Source organism: Callorhinus ursinus, unplaced genomic scaffold, assembly GCF_003265705.2.
Source record: "Callorhinus ursinus isolate GAN/ISIS: 27379988/994484 unplaced genomic scaffold, GSC_fseal_2.0 scaffold4, whole genome shotgun sequence".
In the NCBI taxonomy this organism is placed as follows: Eukaryota; Metazoa; Chordata; class Mammalia; order Carnivora; family Otariidae; genus Callorhinus; species Callorhinus ursinus.
Window position 1 is genome coordinate 29,429,262 of NW_027397066.1, and position 16,319 is coordinate 29,445,580.

General features: G+C 35.2%; 1 pseudogene; it reads right to left on the reverse strand.

Moving 5' to 3' along the window:
* Positions 1-2,972: 2,972 nt before the first annotated feature.
* Positions 2,973-3,916, reverse strand: LOC112835535 (large ribosomal subunit protein uL15m pseudogene; annotated as a pseudogene).
* Positions 3,917-16,319: the final 12,403 nt, after the last annotated feature.

Consider the following 16,319-nt stretch of genomic DNA (forward strand, 5'->3'; position numbering starts at 1 on the left):
TCATGAGAGTGGAGTCCTCACGAATGGGAAAAATACCCTTACAAGAGTCACAAGAGAGCTCACTTCCCATCTTTGCCTATTTGGGAGGAAACAATGAGAAGTAGGCAGTCTGCAACCCAAAGAAGGCTTTTAGCAGAGCTCAACCACGTAGCACCCTGATCTTACACTTCCAGCTTCCAATACTGTAAGAAACAAATTTCTGTATTAGCCACCTGGTCTAAGGTGGCTGGTCTAAGACTAAGACAGCAGGCCACCAACATTTATATATTCTTAAAATCTCTCACACGTCTTTTAAAACTCCTCTAAAATCTCTTTTCAAAATCCAGTCAAGTCCTCATTGACTCTCAAATGCCTTTCTCCTTTCATTTCTCCTCTGCAAATTTAATTATCTTCTGCCCTAAATTCTCTCTTCTGTAGTGCAAATCCTGATAGCCTCTCAATCTTCCAGTCTTCTCCAGGTGTTTTTGTTTTTGTTTTTTTATTGTCAGAATGTGAAAAATTCCTCGTGGGGATAATGGAGAAGAAAGAAAATGGAAAGAGAAATTTTAAATATCTTTTATTTATTTTCTCGCTTCCTCTAAGTAGAGAAGACACAATTACATCTTTGGGAGTTTTATTTCTTACGGTGGCCCAAATTTAGGCTCTATCTTCTCTTCTATATATCATAAATTAGGAAATACTCACTCAAATTTAGAACAAGCTTACTGTCCTATTTTATGACAAATAGGAAAAGATGTTTTATTTTAACAAAATATTTTAATCTTCATTTGAATATATCATTGATATGGTAGACCTGAGGAGAGGATGCAGAACTCAGGAATGAATTACTCTTTCTAAGAAAGTGGGACACAGTTTTGCTCTGTAACATTATAGAACAGCATAATTTATCCTACCCCAGCCTATACTCTCCATTTACTATGTTAATATTCTGACATCTTTTTTGAAGTCATTTTGTATTCTTTCAGGGAAGATACATGACAAGTCAGAAGCAACTCTAATTTCACCCTCATGCTTATAAAAATTCCAAATTCATGGTAGTCAGCAGTGTCCTGAAATTCAGCTAGAGTAATATGAAAAACTAAACACTTAGAAAGTACAAAGTTTACAGTTATTATCTGTACTCTCTCACATAATTTTCTAATAATACAATAGGATGTTTTATTATTTTTATCTTATAAGACAAAGTTAAAATTCAGGGAAAATAAGAAATTTGTTCTAGAACAGATTTTAAATAGAAGAATTCAATATCTGAATCAGATATTAGAATTCATACTTGCTCTGATGTTGAGTTATTCTCTTTATTCAACACTAGCTTTGTGAGTCATCCAAATTGGTAGCCAACCGGTCACTTTTCTTTTCCCTTTTAAGTATCCTACTTACTGACCACCCCCTCCTATCTTTTTGGGTCGCTACCTCTAGTAGTCCAATTTCAATACTTCTTCCACTAGCATCAGATTCTCCAGTCCATGCAATGCCATTCAATAACCCTTCATATTCCCATTTCCCTCCATATCTAGTTAAGTTCCATACCCATCATTATAACCAATATGGCAGAGACAACTAGAATTCAACCAAAAATTGTTCTACCCTTCTAGAGAAATAAATATGTAAGCTAAAAAGAAGGTATCCAGCCAGGAATTACCTTACCTAGGCATGCTGGAAGCAGGTATGGTCATAAGATTAGTTCTCCCCAATAGAATGTAAGTGACTGTGATGTGTGGGGCTGCCAGAATGTTTTCTAAAAATTGGTCTTCTTTTCTAGGTCTTCTAGAAAAACCTTAAAGTTAAGACTATCAGGCATAGCAAGGCCACAAAAGAGAAAGATGGGTTCCTGAATCACCTAATGGGAAAAAGATACCCACCAACTTTATATGTGTGTGAGAAATACATCTATTTTATGTTGAACCATTACATTAAGAAACTATTTTTACAGCCATTTAGACTATCCTAACTAACATACACAGCTCCTTGCTTATCTCTCCCTTGGACTTACTGGTTTGGCTAGTTCAGTCTGCCTCTCTGCTTACTCATTGTTGGAACTGAGGAGTTGAGCAGATCTCAAAGGAAAAACAAATTAAATTAAAAAAATAAAACCATGTTACATTATATCTTTTTATATTTGTGAAATCAAATAGCAAATGAGTTCTCAGTATCAGTGCTAACCCAAAATACTACTGCATTTCTCTGGTCAGTATGTTCTCCTACTTACTGAGGTGACTCTCTCATACTCTCTCGATTCTCTACATCCAACACTCCCTTCTTTCTAAATTTCAACTGATGATCTTTTTTATTTCATGATCAAATGAATCTATCAGTAGAGAGCTGCCACATCCTCCCACCAACTCCATCAGCCTAGTTGCATCCGTGCCCAGATTTTCTCTTCCTTCCTTCTTTGTTGGAACTTTTATTCTCCTAATTATTAACTTGCCAACTCATCCAGACTCCTGTCCTATTCAATGTCACTCATGGATCATGAATCATACTTTTCCCCTTCTACCTGACCAACGTTTAAAATATATATATATATAAATTATACTTAATATATATCATAATATGTTAATTAAATATACATATATAAATTACTTCACATCTGAAAAGTGAACTTCCTTCATCCTTCATTCCCCTTCACCTACTTCTCCAATCTTCTGTTGCTTTTTATAGTAAAATTCATCCAGGTCCATTCTTTTCATTCTTTCTTGAAACCATACCAATTAAGATTTTTATCTCCATCTCCTAGAATTGCTGTTAGCAAGGTCACCAATGACATCCTCTTTGGCTAAATTCAGTGGTTGTTTTTTAATCCACTTCTCCCTTAATGTAGCATCTATATTTAATCACTCCAAATTTTTTCCCCTATGCAGCCCTTACTTATTCCATTTTTTATTCCAATTTTAGATAAAAATAGATATAGGGCTACATGGAAAATTAACATCAACATCTAGAGAATCACAAATCAAGACAAAATGATGAGAAATAAGCATGTTTCAGTCTGTTTTCTTCCAGTACTCTTTTACAACTCTGCTTTCTTGGAAGGGAATTCATGAGCTGTAATACTTGAGATATTCATCTGCAGGTTTGAGGATTTTCTTATCTGCCATATTCACCACCCATCCAGGGGCAAGACCAAAAAAAATCTGCCTTGGATCCTTTCGAGTACTAAGCATTTTGAAGAGTTCGTCTTTAGTGATATCAGGTAAAATATAGCCATACTTCTTGGCAAGTTCAAGTCTTGCTTCAGGAAATTTGGCAGGATTGGCCAGATAACCACAATTCTTTGCATCAGTGTAATACGGTACCAGTGCTTCAGGTGGAAGCACTCATTTTGGAATGGGTTGTCTACGCAGAAAGAATGGAACGGGTTTACACAGAATTTCTAGACTTCTTGGGTCATAGAAGGCCGCAGTAACAGCACCACCTTTTTTTTTTTTTTTCAATTGCAGCAATGGCTAGTTCTGAAGCCAACTGTACTTCAATATTAACTTTTCCTTAAAGGGTCAGCATCCTCCTCTACCGGCTGGACACCATAATCCCTTTTAAGTGGCTGGATGGTCACACCTCTCCCACTAACAAGCTGAGTTAAGTCAATAGGTTGAGTAGGATCCACTCGACCCAAATCAATAAGATATTGCAATCTATTGAGACTCAAAGGCTGATACTGGTGTCTGAAGCCAAGACCTTCATTAAACCCGTATTTTGGAATTCAAATGTAAAATGGAGTCTGGCCTCCCTCAAAGCCCAGGCTGGGCCAGGTTCCTCTCTGACAGATTCCTCCTTTATGGCCTCCACCACATTTTCTACCTCTTCTCCGACCTCTTCGCCCTCTTTCAGGTTTACATAGGTTGGCCAAGCTCACATGGGGCAGGGCCCGGAGCAGGTCCAGGGCCGTTGCCCCACAGTCCTGCATGGGACCAGTCATTACCTGCAGGGCCAAGACCCTCCAAGGGCGCCTGGGGTCTAATCACGCCAATATTTTATACTGGTTTTTTGTCAATTGATTTCTGGAATATCATTTTTCTGTAGCATTTTTTCTTCGTCTCACTGGTTGCTACTTCTTATTTTTCTTTCTTATGCTTTTATCACTATTCTTATTTCTGAATATTAGATTAGGAATTAAAGTTTAGACATCTTCTTTATCTACACTAGACTCTTAGGTGATCTGATTTAATCCCTTACATTTAATTACGAGTTGGATGCTTAGAAATACTCAAATTTGTATCTTTAACCAAAGCCTATGTCCTGAACTCGGCTCCCTGTTCAACATCTTCTCTTTAATGTATAATATTCAAAGTTATAAATCTCAAATTTAGTATATGTACAAAACAATTCAACCTTTGCAGATTGTAATCTGCTCCTCCTTTAATCTTCCCCATCCCAGTAAATGGCAACTTCATGTATCTACTTGTCTAGGCAGAATTCTTCTCTCTTTACCACATCTAATCTCCATTATATCAGCAAATTCTGTTCACTTTATCTTAAAGTAATTGCAGAATAGAACACTTCTCACCACTTCTGCTGCTTTCACCCTGGCCCAAGACAACATCAACTCTTCCCTGCTTTGTTAAACATAGCTTCCTAACTAGTCTCCCTGACTCTGTCCTTGCTTCCTTTAGGCCACAAACGTTCTCAAAATATAAATTAGATCATTTTCTTCCCTTGCTTAAAACTCTCTAGTGATTTACCATCTCACTCATAGGAAAAGCCTAATTTTATAAAAGCTCTATGTGATCTAATGCCCTTTACCACCATGAGTTCATTGCCTACCTCTCTCTTTCCCAGCAATTTAATGCAGGTCTCTGGTTCAGGTTATCGTCATTCTTCCAACATGCTTGGACAAGTTACCACGTCTGGGATTTTACACCTACTATTTTTTCCTCCCAGAATGCCTTTCCCAGGATAACTATGTGGCTTGGCCCTAATTTCCTACAAATATCAGTAAAGTACCAGCTCTCAGATACTTTTCCTGACCACCTTATAAAGAGACCCCTCTACCATTTTCTTTTACTTTGTCCTTCTTTAGATAGATGATATATAGATAGATAGATAGATAGATAGATAATCACTATATCTTCTCTATCTATATATATCACTATATCATTATTGCTGCTTAACATTTCTTTCTTTCTTGTTCTCCACGCTACTTTATAATCCTTATGGCAGCAAGGACTTTGTATACTCTCATCATTCTTGTATTTTCAACCCCTAGAACATTGTATTACATGGAGGATATTCAAAATAAATATCTATGAAATGAATTAACAATCCTCCCAAATACATTATGAACACATTAGAAATAGTATTAATAACCATGAATAGTGAATTAACTAAAGGGAGCTTTGAAAAAGTTTTTCAAACTGCTGCCTCTCTCCAACTACACTTAAAGATTACATCAGATCCTTTGAAATGGGGGAAAATTCTGACAAAGCTCTCTCGATTCTGATTTAAAAATCTCTCCCCTGAGATTCTTGAAATTCTTTGGATTCTAGTAGCTCTAAATGGCATAACTGCCTTCATGGAACTTTGCAGTTACCCAAGAACTGTTTTTGACAATTGGTAAGAGGAGATGAGTTTTAGACTGCAGTTAGTGTGACAAATCAACATGAATGTTTAAAGCAGTATCACTCACCTGGGAGAACGTAAGTGAATGATGGATAGACTCCAAATGTGAAGGAACTACTCTACAGGAAACTACTGAACACAGAAAGATCAGAGCCAATCCTAAGCATCCCTGAAGCTCCAATGTAAACCAAGAAGTAACGTTTGAGAAGGCTGATCTATGTAAGTGTACTTACTGTAACAGTTGTAATTCTCTATATGAGACTCACATGGATAATACATATAATTTCATTTTCATCTCTGGATTTAACTTCTAACATGAAGCCCCACTTCACCATGTGGCAGAAATTAGTCTCATTACTTTTGGTGTTCTTCGACTTCTTCCTTGAACCTGTTTCTAAAATCAGGAGCCTTTCTATAATGGCAAGATATGGAATGGAGATGGAATTGAGCTGATCAATCAAATTTATTATATGTATTCTATGTAATCTGTCAATAAGTTTAATCTTTCCTCTGTGGCCCCCTGTCAGTTTTCTCACAATTGCAGCTTTTTAGGTCTTACAGCTTTTAATCAGTCTGGTGAACAAGTAACACTTTTCTGCTTTGGTAAAAATTTTGAAGTGTTGGATACAGTCCTTTCTCACTCCCACTTCCCTGATGTTTTTAAACAAATGGAGTTTATTTGCCATTTGCAGAACATCTTATGCAGCTGTCTACCCAGACGCACTCTGTTCCACGACATTCTTGCCACTCCTGGGTACATGAGACTCATTTTGCTGCTTCTGTACTTTTCTGGGAATTCCTTGAAGGTGTCTAAAATCCTGTCTCTCTAAGCATATCACAAAATCATATATTCTCAGGGACTCTACTCTCTGTTCTTCCATCCAGAAATCCAATAGGATTTGCAACGTTCTTGTTTCCCCTCTAAATCTTTCCTGACTCCCAGACCAGAAACCTTTATAAATCTCAGAGACAAGAACTTTTGCTCTGAAATCATCATTTTTACCATGTCTTTCCCAAAATATGTTGTCTTTGCCTAGAATTCTGTTTCCCATTCTTTCCACTCCCACCCTTTTTATCAAAAAAAATCCAAGCTTTCCTTCATTGAGATAGTAAATACTATACTGAAATGGTCAGAGGGTAGATTGGGGAAGGTGACAAAGGGTAAAAGAAAATATGAGGAACAAAACAAGGAATAGAAATGATATCTTTAAAACTTAGGTTAGTCAAAATTATAGAGACAGAAAGCAGAATGGTGGTTGCTAGGAGCTGAGGGGGGGAAGGGAGAATGGGGAGTTGTTTAATGGGTACAGGGTTTCAGTTTTACAAGATGAAGTTACGTTGATGGATGGTGCTGATGGTTGCACAATATTATGAAAACATTTAAGATCACTGAAACATGTACTTAAAAATAGTTAATGTTTGACAGTTTACATTTGAAAAAAATGTCAGCAAAAGGTAGATTTGGAAAAGGCAGGGATGTTGAAAACTAATTAGCAAGAGTAAATTGACCTTAAAACAGTATAATACAGAATATTTTACTGTGAATCATCCCCACATTGACACTTTTTGCCTCTTCTAAAGTAACCTTGGAGCATTATCATCTTACCCCCCAGTGCCCGTCCCCTCCATAAAACCCTGCCTCTGAGTTTTGTCACACCTAGAGTATCAACGGTATAGAAACTTAAGAAGTTATCCTTCCTTGAAGGTTGACATAACTAGGAACAGTGTCCTAAAATGAAGGCAGGAAGTTGTAACCATGGGCATGCTCGTGGATGAGAGAAGCTTGAGGACCTGAGGTTACCCTCTTTCCCTATGTTATCAATTACATTGCAGCCCTTAAGCCTGCTTATTACATTGGGCATGGGGAGACACTAAGACAGAAGTGCAAAAAGGAAAAAAATAGTTAAAATGGTATGTTTGATGTTATGTGTATCTTAATACAATAAAAAATTAGGAAGAAGCATTATGTTGTCACATAGAGGAGTAGAGAACATATGCTAGTGACATCTGGCTTCTTGATACCCTAATATCTCCTCAGATGTTGCCTTCTTATACAATCAGTGTTTTTCCTGCCACTCCATTCCTGGCACACACGCACATATACACACACATTCAGGAATCTCTATGGTAACTCAATGAATTCTTTTAAAAATACCATATTAATGTGAAAATGGATATCAATAGCCTACATCTCCTCCAAAGAGATATAAACCATTTATATAATAAGAGGATCATATGGCAAGGATTTAAACACGGAGTATTATGGAAGAGTGGTAGGTGGGCCAGTTGAGATATTTTGGCAAAGACAAGCTGTATACTGCTGCAGATTACAGTATACAGGCTTAAAGATCAGAGTGAATCTAAGCATCAGAGAGAAATCAGTTAAAAATGAAAAATTCTGAAAAGTAGCCTGTTTTAGATTGATTCTAAACGCTCAAACTTGACAAGAAGACCATAACTTTCACTTCTAGTTCAATGTATTTTCATATGAGAGTGTCTCCCCTCTTTTATGAACTCTTTCAACATGTCCTACCACCACCCCCCACCCTCACCCCCACCACCAGGTGCACACACACACACACACACACACACACACATGGGTACAAAAAGACAATGGAAGAAAGAAGTTGAGTTTTGTGGGAAACAGAAAAAAGCAGATGAAATTTTGGAAAGAAAACAGAGAGGAAATAGGAAATCTGGGTGATCTCTAATATTAGTGAATATCACAAAAATGTGCAAAAGCAAACAGGGGACATGGGATTTTTCAAGAAACTCTTTGAAATGGAAAGAAAAATAGAAAAGAGTTATTAAAAAAAAAAAAACCCAAGTGGTGATTGTTCTCATTTTCATGCTAGGATTTAAATTTAGCTTTTAAAATTTTCCTGGTCTAACAGTTCTGACATTTAAAAAAATAAAGAACTTTTACAAAGTTAGATATTTGCTGTTGCATTTAAGGCACTCTGTGTGTTCAGCAAATGTCATAATGCCATTAAGTTCCCTTCACAGACATGCAATTTGATCCTCTTACTGCAGGCTCTTAATGCAGCTAGTGCTTTAGGGAGTACAACGTAGAGCCTGAGGGCCTGGTAAGGAGTTTTCAAATCTTTATGGTTGGGCATGAATTTTAATATCGTGTCATTAAGAAAATGACTCTCAATTAGTGTGGCATTTACCCTCTCTTATTTTGTTTTTACAAGACCCATCTCTCAATAGTTCTCACACAAAAAATATATTCTTTTAGTTAGAAAAGTGTTTAAAAATTAATACCTGAAAAATAGCATTTTATCATATTGCTTTCATTATATGACATAACCAACTGTGTTGCTAGGCAACTAGCTATGGCTTTTGGAAAACTGCATACTTTATAATAGATTACTTTAGAGGCACTTTTTCAAAACAAATAGAATAGAGTTATCTAAAAGCATCTTGTGAAATTCTTGTGAAATGGTTTCTTAAAAAGTCCGCATCTCCAAAGGTGAGGAGGAGATGCTCCTATCATATAGGTACTGTAGTTTTCATTTAGCAGGAAAAGAAATTGAGAGAGAAAGAAAAAAAGAGAGAGAGAGAAAGAGAGAGAGAGGGAGAGAAAGAGTAAGAGAGAGAAAGACATCAAATTTCTTTACAAGTATCCAAACTATTAATGAAAATGTTAAATGTAAATTATTCATTATATTCAATTTTCACTCAAATATATCTTTGGTGAGGAAAACATAATTATTTGTAAGAAATGAAACATATATATGTGTATATATATATATAGAATAGACTTGAAATATATATATATATATATATATATATATATATATATATATATATACGTAGAATAGACTTAAAGTAAATAAAAATAAATTGCTAGAGCCCAGGTTTTGTCTACTGGTTTCCTAACAGCTCTCTTATATACAGAAAAGATTATCAAACTTGAAAGTAACAATTTTTGGTGACTAGCACTAGTCAGCAATGATTTAATTTAGTATGGAGAGGATTATTGCATTGAGTGGAAGTTCAGAATACATAAAGTTTATTTCAAACTTGTTTCTATGACTCCATATGATATTTTATCCTTAACAGGATATTTTAAATATGAAAGCGATATATGTTAGCTGTAAAGATTGTGGGTAATATGGAAATGCATAAAAGAAAAGATTTATCACTCATAATATTAAAACCTAAAAAATAAAAGTGGCTATTAATATTTTAACATATATCTTACTGGACATTTCTCTTCTATGAACATCATTTTAATTTAGATTATTACTTTTTGCTTTTACTATCTTACAGACCAAATTAATAGTCTGTATGTCATATATATAATTTTATAGTTTACCTTTTTCAATTAATGTTATACTGTGAGAATTTTTCCATATCTAACTTCTTTGAAATATATTATTAAGTAAGTGAGTGACAGCCTACCATATGGCTGTAACATGATTCATTTAGTTATTTTACTGTAGCTGGAATTTTCCACCAACATTTCATTATTATAAATAATGTTGCAATGAATGTCCTTATTTATAAATCATGATCCACACCTCAGTTGATTTCCTTAGGGTAGGTGGCTATAAGTGAATTTACAGAGTCAAAGGGTACACATGATTTCATGACTATAAATACATATTTTTAGTTATTTCTCATGAAGCAAAAAAAAGTCTACTTTCTTTTAAAAATATCAAACAACAACGGATGAGAATGGATAATACAGCCTCATACAGCCTCACTGACACTGAATAATACTAAGCTGAACATTGTGTCAGTTTGGGGAAGAAAATTTAATTGCATTTTGCACTTTCAGTGAAATTGAATATATTCTTTTTTATTTCTATTTTTATTTCTTCTTTTGTAAATATGGTCCTTTATTTTTCAGTTAGCATTCCGTCTTTCCTTTTTACTAATTTCATAAATGTTTAGTCTACATGTATTGGAGTGACACCTTTCAGAGAACTAGGATCAATTTGGATTCTTTTCAGTGTAATAAGATAGAAGTTACAGGATGTTGAAAAAGAGTACAGTCTAAGCTTTTTATATCCTATAGCAGAGACAGCTATCTATTGGAGGCTATCTAGCCAAGAATTTTGTTTCAGGAAATATGTTTTAAGGAATTCTGCTTCCTTAGTTCTAACTGCTTCTTTGGTTTTCCCAGTAGAGACCTTTTCATTCCTCCACCTTGTTAGTTGCATGTTCTAGACAACTGGCTCTAAGGGATGACAGAGTTGTAAGATAGAACGAATTCTGATGTTTGTACCACCCAGGGGAGTTGCCTACCAACAAAGAGCACCGTCCTTGACTTGTCATTTGTGTGAGAAATAAGCTTCTAGAGCTTTGAGTCTTTACAGATTTTTGGCCCTATTTATAATAGCAACTCTGTCTATTTCAACAATGCACTGAGAATCTGTTCCCTGAGGAACATTAATTTCCTGTCTTCAACACTCCACAAAGGTAAACCCCAGTGTTCACTTGATTGTGGGGCAAACCTAGAAATTTGTTTACCCATAACTCATAACTAATCCCTGAGGTCACGACCAGATGACAGTTTCAAAGGAGAAGGTATCCTTACCCCTTTTATTATTTCCCCTGGGGCAGAAAAGATTGGCTGTTGTAACCACAAATCACAAATTTATTACTTCATTTTATTTACCATCACAGCATCAATGGTGATGTCCATTCCAAGGCTGTTTGCTGACCTCCTTAAGGCCTTAAAAAGCAATCTCTTCTCTCAGTAAAACTTTAAAAAGGAAACAGAAAACAATTAGAGAATTTTCACAGCATTTTTTAAGACACTATATGTTCTTGCCCCTATTTTAATGTGATATCTTCTGGGAACTTTTTTCTTTAATTTGTTTATTTATTTTAGACAGAGTTTGAGAGTATGATCTAGAGGGGAAGAGAGGATCTCAAGCAGATGCCACACTCACTGTGGAGCCTGACATGGGGCTTGATTCCAGGACCCTGAGATCATGACCTGAGCCAAAACCGGGAGTGGGACACTTAACAGACTGAGCCACCCAGGAGCCCCTCTTCTACTGAACTTTTAATACAATAGATAACCACAGTTTGGGTTTTTTTTCCCCCCACCCTTATCAACTGCCCAAAGAAAAGATAAAGATAAACAACGGTTCCAGAGTAAGGTTAGGATCTTTATTTCTCTTAAGGGAGATTTGATTGTCTCCCAGAACAACTGGGAGCTGTGCTAAACTATATATGTAAATTTTTACATTTCAGCTGCACAAAAGTTACTGTGGCAAGCTTTTCAAATAGTTTTGATTACCAGGCAATTACCTGGCTGGCAATTTGGCTGGCAATTACCAGCCAAAACTAAATTCTGTTTCTGAAGGTCTGAGATGAATCTTGGAGATATATATGCTTAAAAATGTGCCCAGATGAGGCTAACTGCATTTAGTCTTGGAAACACAGGATTCATTATTTTTGAAAAATCAGTATCGAGTAATTAATCTTAAGTTACTGACTTCTATTATCAATTGAAAATCGCCACCCTTTTACTGCTTCTTTCCTATTTTTATTGAAATGAACTTATTTTGTTACAAATAAGATTTTTCCTTCAAATTTCCTCTTTTAGAGATCTCTTTACAAAATTCTCATTTTCTTTAATATTAACAATTATTATTTCTATGTTACTATTTTCTGGTTCCATTGCTCATCACAGTTGTTTTATACCTGCACTCTCTTCTTGAAAAATTTATTCTGATGCATGTTTCCATTAGTTCACTATATCTTCAGGTAATTTTTTCAGGATGACTACTTAGGTGGTATAATTTTTATGCCCTTGCATGTCAGAGAGTATCTTTCTCCTGCCCTTGCAAATAAATGATGGCTTCTCTGGGTATAGAATTCTTAGACCTTAATCTTTTTTTCCTTCAAAGCTGCTGATGTTGCTTTATTGATTTCTGACCCTTAGTGATCAGAAGAAAAAAATCTAACACGAACCTCATTATATCCTTTGAAAGCAACTCATCTTTTCTGCTGTATATGCAGGGTGTCTATTTTCACTAAATTTGCCTGGTACTCTCTGACCTCTTTTGATTTGAAGCTTCAAGTCTTTCCTCAGATTAGGAAACATTTTAAAGTGTTTATTTGATGATTATCTCTCCATCACCTCTTTCAAATAGCAGTATATTGGTTCTTCTGAATCCTTACCCAGTATCTTGCAAATCTTATTCTCCAAATGGATAGTTTTTCTGCTTCAATCAAATGATAATTATCTGTTTTTAAGTTTTGTCATAATGCTTTTTACATGAATGCATTCTTTTCTTTTTTTAAATCTTTTTTTAAAAGATTTTATTTATTTATTTATTAGAGAAAGAGAGTGTGTGAGTGCACAAGCAGGGGGAGGGGTAGAGGTTAGAAGCAGGCTCCCTGCTGAGCAAGGAGCCCAGTGCGATATGGGGCTCAATCCCAGGTCGTGACCTGAGCCGAAGGCAGATGCTTAACTGACTGAGCCACTCAGATGCCCCTGAATACATTCTTTTCTTATCTTAGATTTCCTCCTTTTAAATTTCAATATACTGGATATCACTGTGATTAAAATTAGATATTTTATTTGGTTCCTCTTATTTCTTTTTTTTAGTTAAGTCCACTCCATAGCTCCTTAGTTTCAATAGATTTGAATCCACTTTTTGTGCTACTCAGTTTTTCTAAGATTATATTATGTGTATATATTGTATTCAAGTTTAATTTCTACCCCTTGTTTGTTTTTGAACCATACATTTAACAGATGTGCTGCTTCTTTTATAATTTATAAAATTTTCCTTAATAAAAACCAGATGCATACATGCCCTGGTTGTTGTCCATGCCAAATTTAAGAGAAGAAATTCTGAAAACTCCATTTTTATTTTTAAAAAGCATGTTAAGTGCCCTGTTACATGCTTATATTCATTGTTTTGGTAAACTTTCAAGTAAACATATAACAACATTTATATTTGAGAAATATACATTTGAGAAACGCCTTTGAATTTTTGATAGTAAAAGACAAGGCACTATGGGTGGAATCTGACAGACTGAGATAAACATCTAGCCATTATTTTTTATGGTCAGTTACACAGTACCTAATTCAAATCCTTTTAAAAAATCTAATATACTGTAATTCCCAGCTCTACTGAATAATGATTTTTAGAATTTGCATGAAGGATGTTGCTTATTATGATAATTTGTTTATATTTATAATTGAATAATAATGACTCTGCAACCAGTATTTTCCTTTAAATATTTATTATTATTTAATTCCTTTTTTACCCAAGGTCACATTTAAAAGATCCAAATAGATTCCTGATGGAAGTTCCCAGGTGGGGTCAACAGTGAGTGGTATATGCCTTGCTGCATATTACCAAGCATTTTAATTGTGCTCATCAAGAACTATGTGTGTATTAGTCAGAATTCCCCAGAGAAACAGAACCAGTAGGATGTGTATTTATATAGGAAGATTTATTAAGGAATCGGTTCACATGATTCTGGAGGCTAACAAGTTCCAAATCTGCAATGTGGACCAGCAGCCTGGATACCCATGAAAGCCGATGGTGCAGATAAAGCCTGAAGGCCTGAAGGTAATCTGTTGAAAAATCGCCCCTTGTTCAGGGAAGACAGTCTTTTCATTCTAGTTAGGCCTTCCTTCAGCTGATTAGATAAGGCCCCACCCCTATCATGGAGAACAATCTGCTTTACTCAGAGTTCACTGATGTCAATGTTAATCTCATCCAAAAACACACTCCAACTTAACACATAAAGCTAACCATCACGGAGTCATAATGGAAAAATCATTATAAAGAGGCCAAAGATCTTAACAAATTTTTTTAACCAGTTTGAGCCTCCATATGCTTCTCTGCAAAAGGAGAATAATAGCACACACTAAGTGGTTATGGGAATGAAATAACATGACACAACGAAGCACAGAGGGTGAGCCAGATCCAGCAAATAACCAGTCAGGAATTTATCCTGAAATACAAAAAAAAAAAAAAAGAGAGAGAGAGTGAAGATACAACAGGTGGATCTCCAGAGGCTATGGGGGAAGAATCAGGAAGGGAAATATTAGCTGATGCTCTATAGGTTTCTAATATAATCTCTCAATTAATTTTATATTACTGAGCTAAGCCGTTTCTAAACGAGGCAGTTAACATCCTAGTTAAGAACAGTGACATTTATGCAGGCAGACCTGGCTTCACATTCAAGCCCCAGAACTTACTGGTGCCCAGCCTGTCCAAGCCACCTAACCCTTCTAAGCCCCAATTTCCTCATCTATAAAAGTAGAAATAATAAGTGCTTGTCTTTTGGAGGGTTGTTGTGAAGATTTATAAGATAATGCACGTAAGCACTCAACAAATGCCTAAGATATAGAAAGAGTTTGATAAGTGGTAGGTCTTTTTCTTATTATAATTAATATTAATAGTTAGACCCTCATTATGTTATCTTAAGAAATAACATAAACAATTGTTAGTGAAAATATATTGGGGGTATATATCTATTAAAATACTAAACACTGAAAAATTCTAAGCCAGTTACTCTGATATTTTTACTTTCCAAAAACTTACTTTCCAAAAGAGTTATTTTGTATCAACTCTAAAATTTTATAAAAACAAATATGGAATGACCACTGTTATTAGGTTTCAGTACCTCATGGGAAATTTCATTTAAATTTGCACAACCTCTTGACAACTAACCTCTATTGAATTTAAAGAAAAATTTTCACCTTTGTTCCTGAGGTTTACAAATAACTAAACAGATAGAACCCAAATAAAAAAATAAGACATTCTCAGGAGCAAGATTCCAAAAAGTCATGAAATCAAATTAACACTATATTTTGTTTCATTTCCCATCAACAATGAAATTTTGTATTTAACTTATTTAAAATTGTTAATATGTGGGTTAATATACATATGTTTGTAGGAGAGAAAGATTAATTCTACATTAGGTTAATAAGTTCTTGGAAGTCAAATCTGATCATATTAAATTGCCAAAATAACAAAACAGACTGAGACAGAGACTGAGATTTCAGCATGCAAAATTGAGTCTAAATCCACAATTAAAGGGGGGAAATGATTAACATATGTATCATAAGTAATGTTCATAAACCTTTTCGAAAAAGTTTGGCTATGCAGAGAACAAACAGTGGAAATAGACCTCTTATCTCTAGAAAACACATTTGTTAGGCTTAGGAACAAGATATAAATTATGTATACTATTGCTGCAATGAAAAAAATACAATTGTTGCTCGAAAAATTCATTAAATTGCGAATAAATTGTAGTTAACCCATGAGTTGATTATTTATCTCAGGAATTTTTGGGGGGGGATTTGAATGCCTACAAGGTGAATAGAATGAAGGTAGACAGCATTTCGACATTTTATTCAATTTGAAGGTGGAAATCACACACACAAAGAGGGAGAGAAAGACAAGAGAGAGAGAAGGAGAGGGAGAGAAAGCGAGAGGGAGAGAGGGAGAAAATAGAGCTAGTTAAAAGCAGACCCCTCAACCAGGACTACACAAAAAGAATCAAGTAGAAATGGGAGCACTGATTTCCATGAATTGTAATCTGATCAATCAAGCCACAAAGTGCCAAATAACCTGGTGTGTGGACTTTAGAGAGTAAACCTAAAAAAATGGTCTATTTGAAAATTGATTTCAAGAGACCCGAAATTGCATCAAAAAATGAAAAGAAGAGGGGACAATTGTCTGAAGTCTTGGGTGTTGATTCCAGTTCATGGCAGGCTTCCAGTTATGTGAAATAATTGAGATTATATATGTTTTTTCTCACTTTTCTTC